This window comes from Ambystoma mexicanum, chromosome 12 (genome assembly GCF_040938575.1).
Source record: "Ambystoma mexicanum isolate Mex_15411 chromosome 12, UKY_AmexF1_1, whole genome shotgun sequence".
Lineage (NCBI taxonomy): Eukaryota > Metazoa > Chordata > Amphibia > Caudata > Ambystomatidae > Ambystoma > Ambystoma mexicanum.
Window position 1 is genome coordinate 242,594,356 of NC_090936.1, and position 12,811 is coordinate 242,607,166.

A 12,811-nucleotide genomic window follows, 5' to 3' on the forward strand; every position below is an offset into this window, starting at 1 on the left:
TATGGTTTTCTATTTTGATAAAAAGAACAGAAACTTTGTGCAGGCGTGAACGGCTCATCTAAATAGACCTGCACAAATGATCAGTTGTCTAAAATAAATAATGGATATGTAAATATGATTCGATTTGCTTGATCGTTGGAAGTGTCACCACCCAGAGATCTGCATCAACTACTAGGGGTGATGTTCTTGTAGAAGAAGCTCCGTCATCTCCCTGAAACATAGTACTTGCGTTAATAAAGAAGGAAGTATAGCGGATGTAATCACGTCATATGATTTCGCTTGATCGAACTGTCAGTATCCATACCTCGAAATGCATAAGAACATCAAGGGACGATGTAACTGCGGTGCACACTTCTGCAAGCTGTTGCGCCGACCCGTAACTGCATGCTCCCCCTTCTTCTTGGACTAATGCTCCATCGACTCCCTGAAACATAGGACTTTCATTAGTAATGAACACAAAATTGAAAAAAGAAGACACATAGGAGGGCGACGGAACTGTCCTGAAACGTACCTCGAGCATCTGAGTGACATCAACGGTAGTCGTCAATACGCTGGACTCCTCAGCATCTCCCTGAAAGACAGTACTTGCATTATTTTGGATAACAATAATTATAACTGAAAACAAAGACTAGAGGACGAGTACAAGGGTGTACCATTAGGTAACATAATTACACGATAAATTAAAACTATTGATTTACATGCCTAAAACAAGTCAGTGGCAGAATAGCCAAGTAAGATTACCCGATAGGCGCTTGAAGTGGCTGATGACTGCAATAACGACACGGATGGAGAATCTTCCGCCTTCATATTGAGTGGATACATAAATGGGAAATTATTGTTAGCTAATGCTACACACTACCGCAAGGCCAAGAGATAAATACGTAAACTTGACTCACCAGTGTAGGGATGTGGACGAATAGAGTGGGAATAGCGGTTGAGAGCAATTTTCGCCTCGCTCGCGGTGTGTTCTTCTTTATTAGCAATGATGTGGAGTACATGTCAGAGGTAAAGTGCCTGCTGCAGATGCGGTATCGATCACCCCTCTTGTCCGCAAAGACCTCTAGGACTCTACTTTCAAGCTCAGACGGTGGATATCCGCAATATCGGACCCATTCTCTTATCTGATCTATTGTCTTAGGGAAAACATGCATTATAGTACCTTCAGATTTATTATGGGTCTTCGAAGGGCAACCGCCAATGGAACAGGCAGGCATTGTGGAAAGTTCTGAAAAGTAAAGATCAACAATTCTCTATGAATACCAATGTAAACTCAGAACATGTGACTAGTTCCTTGCATGTACTGTCTTGAACGAAAAGAAATTGGACGCAAAATGATTATCGTACATGGCCTTACCTTGACGAACAAACAGTTAGATGCAGGGATCAGAGTAGTGTCTTGTCGTAGAACAGGGAGCAGTTCACAGGTTGCAAACTGACGAGTTTCCTCGAAGTGGTCACGGAAGTTCACAGAGACGAAGAGCAGATAACCAGCACCTTCACGGGTTGACTAGCAAAGCGCAAAAAAGTGCTCATTAGAAATATGAAGTGGGTTATAAAGAATTCGAAACAGGGGTGTGTTTGTGAATGAATGACGTGTATATGTCGTGGCATTATGTGGATTGCAGGGGGCCGTCCAGCGTGAGGGGGGATGCTTGGCAGGAGACACGGGGTCTGGAGGAAGACATGGGAACAACAACCCATGCTCTATAGACCACTTTGAAGTGTACATGGTCTTTGGCACCTCTTGGCCTTTATCGCTCCCTGACTGCTCCAGTTGCCAGCACAAGTACCCCGGTGCGAACTGCCTTTGATAGGGCGGGGGTGTGGATTGGGGCGGTGGTCGTGCAGACAAGACACAGGAAGACTCGTGAATGGAGACACACTTATGTGGATTGCAGGGGGCCGTCCAGCGTGAGGGGGGATGCTTGGCAGGAGACACGGGGTCTGGAGGTAGACATGGGAACAACAACCCATGCTCTGTAGACCACTTTGAAGTGTACATGGTCTTTGGCACCTCTTGGCCTTTATCGCTCCCTGACTGCTCCAGTTGCCAGCACAAGTACCCCGGTGCGAACTGCCTTTGATAGGGCGGGGGGGTGGATTGGGGCGGTGGTCGTGCAGACAAGACTCGTTTGCCGCAGGGCCTCACCAAGGAGAGGCCATCTAACTGCATGTAAGAGGCTGGCTGCAGGATCTAGTACATGGAAGGCAGGGGGGTGAGTTTATAAATACCTCACCCTCCCAGGAGAATATATGGGTGCAGTTCACCCTGGAGACCCTGGATGCCTAGGCAGTTAGTCAGCAGCAGGCTGGACTGTGGTGGCAAGGCGGCACGGGCCAGAGGTGGTCATCTCTGTACCCGGTGCCCAAAAGGATGATTTATTATGATCAACCATATTTACCTATAACCATGTTTTGTATCAATAAAATACAACGGCCTTCCTTTTATTGCCAACGCTTGAACAAATCAAAACAACCATTGTTAAAATATATATTGGGTTTTATTTTGGATCTTAATTTCAATTGAACATAAATAATAAACATTACACATTGTAAATTTGCGGTTGCAGCACATCCAGGGAAAATCCGCGGTATTGTCCACTGTCGCTGGGGAAATGTTGTCTAATGGCAAGTACCGCACAGGCAGGTATTACTCTCCGAACGCGGTGTCCGAGCCTCCCGTGAAGCCACCAAGTGAAGCAACGATAGGCCACCAGCCTGTACCACCTGTGAAAATGAAAGATGCAAACTGTATTAAAATGACAAAACTTTCTTATCACTGTCGATTCAGGTAAAAAATGTCATTCTGCTTTGAAAAAAATTCTATCTAGAAAATGCTCAATATGGAACCAATTTACATGCATTCGAATGATATGTAGATGTAATTTTATATGTGTGAGACGACCATGACATAGTAGTGGCATCACTGGCATCACAAACAGAGTATACTTACTCGTTACTCGGATTACGCGGACGAACAGTGCCACGAAGTTCGTGCATAAGCACCATCATCATCCTCAACACGGTCCGTGAGAGGCAGGCTTCCCTGAACTCTGGCAGCTCAGTGATGCATTGCGGACTTGGCTCTCCTTCCGAAATGTAGGCCAGGCATCCCGAGTTTTCTCGGCAGCAGCAGTCTCCTCCTCAGTTGGCATTAGCTTGCACCGATTGCACGTGCACCAGGTGGAGACGCCGTCCATGCGACATGCTCCAGGCTCTTCATCCGTTGACTGGTCCTCCCAACTGCCGTCCGAATCCCCATCGTTTTCGCGTGCTTGCCTTTCCAGTAGTTCTTCCTCGGTGTACTCGGGCTCGTACATATACGGCATTATTGTAGCCATTATGTGGTAAAGAAAGTAAAATAATTTATAGCGGTGGTACTGGTATCTGTTCACACGGGCTACAATCAACGAAGGTAGCTGACCAGAGCACAGAAACGAGTCACAGAATACTCAAAGTAACACAGAGAGAGGAATGGATTCGAAAATCTGCTGCTGTGTGTTGTGAAACGGTCTGTTTATACTTATTGAGGAAAGAGGCGTCCTGCCATTTCCATGGCGACACTTCATTAGCTGAGGCGCAGCGATTGTTGACACGAAACGGGAAATGGGCGGTACGCGTCTGCTGATGTCAGGCTCAGGGGCGGGGGATTTGATTTAGTGCCGCAAAAGCAGGTGAGCCAGGGCGATGGGGGGAAATGATAGGATTATCATAAAATGGCGGATGTTTTCGAGTGCGTTAATGGACGAAAAGTCGGGTAAGGTCCATAGGAAAGTTTTCTACGATCTACCGATTTATGCTTAAAAACACATGGCCGAACCATAGGAACAATAAAAAAAAAGTCCCGGAACTATCCTTTAAGAGTATGTGTTTGAGTGAGTGATGATGAGTATGATTGGAGTGTTGGATGTGTTGTATTGCGTATTTGCACAGCACACGACACTTTTTGACACTACTGACATTATAGGGCTGTTCATTAGAAGCCCATAACAAAATCGATTGCTGTCTGTGATACTTTTTCACTGTATCGCTTCGACTGAGTATTTGACTCAGTTGCATATCATTTTTATTTTTATGGAATGTTGCTGTGCAATCTGTTCTAATTTTTAGAAATTGCTTCTGTTTTTTTGTAACCTAATACAATTGCCTAATTGTTTGCAAACTTCTATGCTTCACAATTTAATTTACTAGAAGCACATCTTCCGTCGATTAACTGGTTTCTCTATGCATTCAGTCTGTGGCAATAGATCACATTGCCCCTCTAACCAATTGTTGTTTGTTTCTAAAGGTTGTGTACCTATATAATGGGTGGTTAGAGGAGGGCTTCATGTCCCTTAAACCTCCTTATGGTTTTTTTTGGGATTCAGTGTCTCACCAAAGGATGCCTCATCCCCACTCCCCAAGTCTCCTCCACACAGGTGATCCTCCCTCACTAATCCACCCCTAGGGTCAGGATCTGACAGTGATGGTCTTTCCCTGGTCACCTGAGAGGAGGATATATTGAGGAAAGAAATGAGAACACCCTCAGATTCTTCACATAGGGGACTTAGAAAAATCCCCCATGTTAGCCAACTCAACCACCGCCGTTGCCAGTGGGATCCAACAGTTAATAATTTTGATTTCCAGGACTGCAAAAGGGTCAGCTTTACCTTGCTCATCACCATCATCTTCTTTATCAAGTGGATGTGGGTACTGGTGGTGGCGGAAAGAGAGACAGGGTTCTTCCCATATCCTGCACCTCTAGACTGTTGTCAGTAAATACATTGATGTGCATGTGTGTCTCTCTTTCTCCCTCCAAAACATGAAAGTCAAGTGCTCAACAAGCCCTCTACATGTAATGTGGTATTTTCTTGCTTATCGATATACACTTTAGTAATTGTCCATTGTGGCGGGTCGCAGGATGGAGTCAGGCACTCGGAAGACATAGTTCAGGTTTTCTAATGAAATTATAAGTAGAAGGTTTAACTTTCTCTATCACTGAAGGGAATACACAACCTATCTAAAGAAACAAAAAGGTGCTTGTCTGTTGTCTTAAGTCAAAAGAAAATTTGTCCTCCGTCCAGACTACCCTATCCGACCCTGACACTAATATTAACTAACTTAAATAAACCAAGGGAATGATTTGTCTTTGCTTGGTCTCTGCTCCAGTTCAAACAATAGTCTTGAAGTATGCCATCTCTCGGTGGAACAGATAATCTCTATGATCAACGCCTGTAGTACCTCCAGAGCACTTATCTTTCTCTTGCTTTCTGGGGTTCCCTCAGCCAAATGTCTTTCACTATAACCTTTCTTGTCACTTAGATAGTTATTTGCAACCTCTTTCCCAGGCCTTCTCCTCGGGTGCACTTGATAGGGGATTTCCTTTGACCCTTTCTACGCTTCTATTAACATCTGTTCTCAGTCTTTCTTTACTGGGTATCTCCCAGCTGTATAGGTGCAGTAACTCTTTTCTAGGCTTTCCACCTCTGGGTTGGTATCTCTGTGCTTTTTGCTCATGTAACAACTGTGTGTGCTCAGCCCCTTTCTTCTAGGCTTTTCGCTGCTTCAATGAGATTGTTGTGTTTTTGAAAACTCATCTTGAATACTAGGATGAGGTTACAGCTTCACGTAATAACTCTCTTAACTTTCTTGTTCACCGGTTATTGGTATCCAACTCCCATCACAGGACTTTAGCCATTCTTTCTCTTTCTTGTGACAAGGATGAATTTCTTCTGATCGATAATGATAACCCGCAGGCCTCCGGCTTCTCCTGATCTGCCAGGTACCTCTTATTTGGTAGGGGCCAGAGGCTGGGGTGAGCTCTCGTTCGGGACCACTCTCTCTCTCTGCTGCTTGGATTCTCTTTCTTGGATTCGCATCGGACTCCTGCTACGCACTATTGGTGCTGGTGTGAAACGACTATTGCTTCCTGTATGAGTGGTATCGGCATTGTTCCTGAGGTGTCCTGCCCACCACATTCAGTTTGTGGTCATGCCACCATCATATTGCCTGCTTGTCTCTCGGTAGAAGCAAGACTCTTCTTGTTTCTGTCTGAGCCTGTTCTCCAGTGTCTCCTCCTCGCGGTCTCTCTCTTGACAGATGTTGCATGCTCTGTGACTAACTTCTGCTGCACCTCAGGCTCACGTAATGATATCAGGAGACTTTCCCTGTGCATGAGGCTTCTCCACTTCTCTCTTCTTCCTTGGCACACTTATATATGCGCCTCGCATTAAAAAGACATCTTCATTTTCTGGTGCCATTAGGTTTTGTCTTGCATTGCCTTCAGCCAAAGGTAAGGATACCACATTTTGAGACATATCCGGTAGTTCCATGTATGCAATTACCTTCCTTGGTGTAGGGAGTTACTCAAAGGAATGGGAGTCCTTGTCCCCAAAGTGGGAGTGTCTCTGTGTGGTCCCACTTGCCTCGGCCCCTAGGGAGGGTTTTGCAGAGAGGCCTCAACTCCTAGCCTCACAGGGGAGGGGGCTCCTCCTTGGGGACAAGAGGCAAATATCTGCGGTTTGTAACACCATTTACCTCTGAAGCCTAGTGCATGGTTTATGTCCTGTACATGGCTGTCCAAACCCTCTGCTTTGCACTATTGGGACTACAACTCACATGATCCTCCACCATTTACTATGCTAGCAAGGCTGATTGGAGTCATAGTCCTTAAAAGCCTGAAGATCAAAAGGGTACAGATCTCATTTTTTCCAGTGCCCTAGAGCATTTTGTTCCAGCAGGACAAGTCCTCTGGGATCTGCAGGTTTACATCTTTATTGCAATGATTAATTCTTTCATGCGCACATGGTTTGTTGAGTGTGATTGCACTAGAAATGTATGCCATCAGATGGCTGGCACATATGTGTCCTAATTAATTGGTGTACAAATCTCCAACAACTCCCACTTCCACAATATTAAGGATCACCCACTGTTTGCAGCAGTTCAAAACATGGAGCAAATACATTTTGCACCGATTTTTCTGTGTAGCCAATATGGAACCGAGAAAACAGATCTTGTCCCCATCCATATTATCTAAAAACGTTTACAAAAGGGTAAAAATGAATCCGACTGTTTTTTGTTTTACGATTGCTGCGTGGCATATTTTCTACATTTCATTTTATGTAAAGCGGCCAACTGATTTAAAAAAAAAGACTGCTTCATGTTTGCCCATGTGAAAAGATTTTTAGATAATACAGATTGGGGCAACACCCGTCTGCAACATCCCCTATTTGAAATCAGCAATATTGGTGCCAAATTAATTTGCTCCATGGACCAGGCAACAGTTCAGATAAGCTGGACCCAGGTGTTTTTTTTCCCATTTAGATTTAGGACAACCACAGATGTATCACCTGCGGGTGGGTATCAATAGGCTGCAGCCACCTATGTGGGTGTATATTATATTTCTGCCCCTTTGCAGCATTAATTTACCTCTCATTTCTTTCTTTTCCAGCCTGAGGCCTTGTAGACATTATTCTCTCAAAGGGCATTGTTTTCACATTTTTTCTAAGAAGGAAGTCATTTAGCAAAACACTATCAATCTTATGGTGGGTTTAAAAAGGTGTTTGAAAAAAGCCTTTGTGCCTGAAATGTGAGACTAGAATATGCGATTTCAGCTAAGAAGGCCAACATGCCATAGTGTAACTCAGTGGCCATTCCTGTAAATTCACCTCCAGTTCACGCCCACTAAACAATGCACTTTGGGTATGCACATTAAGTGAAACGTACCCATATTTTTCTCCAGTAAGGGCATTTTTAATTTTTTTAATACCCACCAAAACAGAGAAGGTGCTTGCTAAACATGCACCAATGATCTAACCAAAACAATGTCAGACTGTGCGACACTGATGATCCCCAAAGAGAGAAGAAACACGTGGGTGGTGTATGCCTGCATCCCGAGAGCTGCCAGACTTGGGTTAATAATGCGATGCAGAATATAGGGGTACTGGCCCCATAAAATAAGCACAATTTGCCATACCCACAGTTAATTGTTTTGTGGCTCTAAACTAGAGGTGAACTTCTAGGAATGTCTTTTACGAGGTGATTTGGCTTGTTAACTGCAATGGCCCATTGTGCTCCCAAACTTAGAAAGTCCAAATAAGTAATTTCTCATGTGGAGCTGCGTCATAGACCTGCACCGTTACATCATCTGCCATTAAAGACATGCCTTTTTGGTGTTGCCGAATTTTTGTGCTTGTAGGGAATTTCAGTTTTCCAGCTGCATGGTGATTTGCTGTATTGGGCTATTCTGCGTACAATGGGGCTATTTTTGGTCTTCTTTCACCAGCAATTTTTTTTATTCCTAACGAGGCTGCCCCTCTACTACCACCCAACCGCCCCATGCCCACTCTCTCTACCCCCATTGACCCACCCCCATTCTGTTAACCCCCACCCTACCTGCAATCTCCCTATCCTCGCCCACCCTACACCCACTTCCTTTACTCCCACCCAGCCTACCCCCACCCTCATACCCCCACCCACACTACCCCACTCTCTCCACCCCCACCCATACTCTTGCTACCCCACCATATACCCATTCTCTCTACCCCAGCCCACGCTACCCACCCAACTCTCTCTCTACCCCCAGCCAACTCTCTCTACCCCCACCGACCCAACCCTCACCCACTCTACACCCACCAATTCACCCTAACCCTCTTATCCCACCCCCTCCCACTCTCTACCCCCATCCACCCGCCCTGCCCCCTCCCTCTCTACCCCATCTACTGGCCCTACCCCCTCTCCCTATCACCACCCACCCTTCACCCGTTATTCCCACACCCTACCCGCTCTATTCAAACCCCACCCTAACCCTCTCTATTCCCCAACCCAGCGTACCCCTCTCATCCTTCCTCTCACACTCTCACTTTATTTCTTACCCTCTCACTCTCACCCTTTCTTTCTCATATTTCCTCTTGCTCATCATCCTTGGCGCCTTCTATCAATGGCTTCCTCCCTTGCTATAGTCCCCTTCTCATTCTTTTGCACACCTGCGCCCCTTATCCCATCCTCCTTCCAAACTTTGCGCTCTCCTCCTTAGACCCTGCTGCCTACAAATGTAAAAATCAAAGAACAGCAGGAAATGCCAAAACTATTGGCATTGACAATGCCGATTCCTTTGAGCAGTTGCCACTTTCCATTCCCACAAACCCCATGTACAGAGGCTTCTCCGTTGGGCAGCAGGTCTTTGCCAAACGCCATGTGTCTGCCTGGTGTGAGGATGGTACAGAAAGAGCGGGAACATGTGGGCTTCTTACCTCCTTGCCTTCATGGAATGGTCTCCGCATCTCTGCCTTCTTCCAGGGGTGTTGCTAGGTTTGGAAAAGATCTGGGGCTATGCTAATTTTGGGACTGTCGAGACTGGGGGCTAGCTAGCCTTTTTGCTTGTGACCCCGGAGCTTCTAGTCAGGGCTACAACCAAAAGACCCGGGGCTATAGCCCTATCAGCCCACCCCCACCCCTAGCAACACTGCTGCCTTCTTCTACTCAAATTAAGGGCCACATACTGTAAAAAAACCCTGTTAAAGAAGATGACCACTTTCTCAATTATATTCATGCAAAAAAAAATAATTTTTCCACACAATGGCGTTCTTTAATTTGCAGCATTTTCGGAAGCGTCAAAGCAAACCTAGCTTTCATGTAAACACCACAGGTTTCAGTGTATGGCCAGTTTTAGACTTTTGTCTTTCTCTTAGGTTTTGAGTCAAAGCACAACATATCAACATTTGGACCAACTGAGTAAAAAATCACTGGTCACGCTACACTCTGGGCCGCCATAAATCATCACGCTTGTGCAATACCCACAAATGTGCTGCTGAAGGTATATGCTGCACACTGCACTAGCAGAACGATATAAATATGTGTTTTAATGCACACACCCTCGCTCCAGCCTTGGCCGATTTCTGTAATCACACTTTCACCACTGGCACATTCCCCTCTCCCCTTAAGCACTCCCTTATGCATCCACTCCTCAAGAAGCTGTCTGCCGATCCTGCCTGCCTGGCAATCTATCGCCCAATCTCCATCACCCATTTCCTGGGCAAACTGCTGGAAAAGCTGTCCATCTCCCAGCTTACTCTCCACACGGAATCTGTTGGTTGTGCTGCATGACCTTCAGTCTGGCTTCAGAGCTGCCAGAGTCACGGAAACTGGTCTCCTGAACACCTGTGAAGATCTGCTCTCTAACCGTGATTCCAGCATTCCTTCTGTCCTCATCCTCCTTGATCTTTCCTCTGCTTCCGACACGGTCAACCACGGCATCCTGATCAATCTTGATCAATCGACTCCATGAGAACATGGGCATCACGGATCAGGCCCTTGAGTGGCTGCCCTTCTTCCTCTTGGACAGCCCCTCCCAGGTCCAACTTGGTTCTTTTCTCTCTGCTCCATCCTCTCAGCCTGGTTTTTCAACCTCTACTTGGCCCCTTTGGCCCACCTGATCTCTACCTTTGCCTCTAACTTTCAGTGTTATGCGGATGACACTCCGCTTTCCTTCAGGCTCCCCTCAGACTCCTCTCCTCTCTCGCTCATTCCTGACTGTCTATCTGCGATTTCAGGATTGGTGTGCCTCTAATGATCTCTGCCTTAATGTCAGTAAGATGGAGATCTTTCTCATTTGGACTCCTGCCCCTGCTTTCCCTCTCTCACTCTGGCCCCCCGACTTGGGCCCTCTTCCTTCGACATTCTGTGAGGCAAACAACCTTTGTATCATCTTTGACTCCACTCTCTCATTCTCTCCTCACATCTCGGACGTCGACAGGAAGTCCCACTACCAGCTGCTCCTCCTCAAAGGTACTCTTCCCTTTCTCACTTTCCCCCAGAAGCTCACTGTCTCCAGAGCCTTGGTTCTCTCTAGGCTGGACTACTGCAACAGCCTCTTTCTCAATCTGACTTCCTCTACTCTCCACCCTCTGTAACTAATCCAGAACAGGACTCAAGCCCACGGTATCGTATATCTCCAGCCCTGAAATCTCTCCACTGGCTCCCAGTTGCTGCAAGGATCAAGTTCAAGACCCTTTGCATTGTCCACAAGGCTTTCTGGGCCTGGAGCCCACACTACATCCAACGCTCTCTTCCAAAATATCTTCCTTCTTAAGCCCTTTCCTCTGTTACCTGCAACTCTCTATGGGTTAAACACTTTTCCAGGCAGAGAGTGGGTGGTAGATCTCTCTCCTGTGCAGGCACCTCCCTCTGCAATAGCCTCCCTGTCCCCTCTCAAACTTGAGCCGGACCACCTGAAGTTCCGGAAGCAGCTCAAACCTTTCCTCTTCTATTCTGCTTTCTCTCTCTCCCTCCCCTGCTGGCCTACCTGACCTACCTGTCTGCTGTACCGACTGGTTGCTTGGCTACCCTCAGAGTCTCATTGAGTCCAAACTCTTTCTTGACAGTCACCCTTGCACTGCCTATGGGCCTACCACGAACTTAGGGACTGTACCTGTAACCCTACAGTCCCTTGTTCTCCTTGCACTACACAGAGCCGCGCTGCACTTACTCAAAGCATTGCTGCCCTATTTTTCCCTCTCCTCTCCCTTGCACTTCCCCCCTCGCTTTCCCCTTGCACTTCTCATTCTTGCACTTGCACGATCTGAATGACACAAGGTCTAGTAAGATTTTTTGTCTTGTCCTCCCTCTATTTTCCCGCCCTTTTCTTGTTGCGCCTAGAAGCACTTGTGTACAGGCGCGTTATAAATGACTTATATCATATCATTTGATCACAGATGCCCAGAAAAATATACAAAGCCGCAGTAACAAGCGGCTAGACTGGCACCACCCAATTGGCACTCTAGCCAGGTAATTCACTTAGCAGGACTGCTTTATTAGACATGCCCAGTTAAAAAAATGTCATACCAAACTGAGGAATGACTAGACTGGCTACACCAAAATGCCTCTCTAGCCACTAATACCACATATCATGCCAGATTAGCCTGGACATGGACAGCCTTTATGATTTGTTGCACAAGCCTGAACCTCCCACACATCCCTTCTCCCTCCCAACCCTACCCCAACCTCCAAACTCAGCTTCTGTGCCCAGAATTACCTCCACGTCCCTCTTCCTTGTCCCAGAGCTTATGGATGAGGCTCTTTGCCTCATAGGTAAGTACTGGGATGAGGAAAAGTGGGACTAGGAGTAATGATGATTACAGGTAGTTAAGTCAGGCATTACCTCCATGTACCTCTACCTCATCCCAGTACTTGTGTATAAGGCACTCTGCCTCTTACACAAGTGCTGTCTCATACACACTGGGACGAGGAAAAATAGGGCTAGGAGTAATGAGTAATCAAGGCATTAAACGCAAGTATTGGTGCAACACCATTGAGTTGACTGGGATTTAAAACTCCCTCCCCTTCTCCCTGAAATGTTGGGCTATGTTGATTCAACCTGGTCGACCTTCACAGCAGTTGCCAGACAGAATAGTACACAGATCTTAAATGGCACCTGGGTTTTGCTGTTAACAAGAGCCCAGCAATTACTAACATAAAGCATGTCACTGTTAGCACCTGCATCCAAATGCCACATTTTGTTAGGCAATTGAAATCGTGATGTCGGTTTAATACTTGCATGCCAGCGGAGTGATTGGAAGGGTAGGAAGGCAGCAGGAGACCGCCCATTCTCACAGCAGTCCATAAGTGGGTGCTTTCAAACTTAAAGGAGAGAGTTAACTGCTTGTAACATTGAAGCTGCACTAGAATAGTCTCATTAAAATTCGTAAAGAAATGAGATGCCCCAAACAAATAAGTTTTCCCCTTCCTCACCGCCCATGAAGTTAGCGCCTCTCCCAACATTTGAAGGGTTAGCCCCCCGAAATATAGATTTGTTGAGCCCCTGAATGCAAGAACA